General features: G+C 42.0%; 1 non-coding gene across 1 annotated transcript; it reads left to right on the forward strand.

Moving 5' to 3' along the window:
* The first annotated feature begins 401 nt into the window (after positions 1–401).
* On the forward strand, positions 402–509 carry LOC148574146 (small nucleolar RNA R71). The gene has a single exon (XR_015905996.1). It is a non-coding gene; the product is annotated as a small nucleolar RNA R71 (small nucleolar RNA).
* Positions 510–850: the final 341 nt, after the last annotated feature.

The raw sequence follows: 850 nt of genomic DNA on the forward strand, positions 1-850 counted from the left end.
CCATAGGGTTCTCCCATGTAATTCACCTCTTTCATTGCTGGGTTCTCAAGATCATAAGCTTCTTCTTCAGGGGAAGCTTCCTTAGTACTGCCTGGTGTAGCTTGCATTCCAGACAGACTCTGAGAAATCATATTGACTTGCTGAGTCAATATTTTATTTTGAGCCAGCATGGCATTCAGAGTATCAATCTCAATAACTCCTTTCTTCTGATTTGTCCCATTATTCACAGGATTCCTTTCAGAAGTGTACATGAATTGGTTATTTGCAACCATCTCAATGAGTTCCTGAGCTTCTGCAGGCGTCTTCTTCAGATGAAGAGATCCTCCAGCAGAGCTATCCAATGACATCTTGGACAGTTCAGACAGACCATCATAGAAGATACCTATGATGCTCCATTCTGAAAGCATGTCAGAAGGACACCTTCTGATCAATTGCTTGTATCTTTCCCAAGCTTCATAGAGGGATTCTCCTTCCTTCTGTCTGAAGGTTTGGACTTCCATTCTAAGCTTGCTCAATTTTTGAGGTGGAAAGAACTTTGCCAAGAAGGCATTGACTAGCTTTTCCCAAGAGTTCAGGCTTTCTTTGGGTTATGAATCCAACCATGTCCTAGCTCTGTCTCTTACAGCAAAAGGGAAGAGCATAAGTCTGTAGACTTCAGGGTCAACCCCATTGGACTTGACAGTGTCACAGATTTGCAAGAATTCAACTAAGAACTGATGAGGATCTTCCAATGGAAGTCCTTGAAACTTGTAATTCTGTTGCATTAGAGAAACTAATTAAGGCTTAAGCTCAAAGTTGTTTGCTCCAATGGCAGGGATTGAGATGCTTCTCCCATAAAAGTCGGGAGTAG

This window comes from Arachis ipaensis, chromosome B2 (genome assembly GCF_059453495.1).
Source record: "Arachis ipaensis isolate K30076 ecotype BB chromosome B2, ASM5945349v1, whole genome shotgun sequence".
Taxonomy (NCBI): Eukaryota; Viridiplantae; Streptophyta; class Magnoliopsida; order Fabales; family Fabaceae; genus Arachis; species Arachis ipaensis.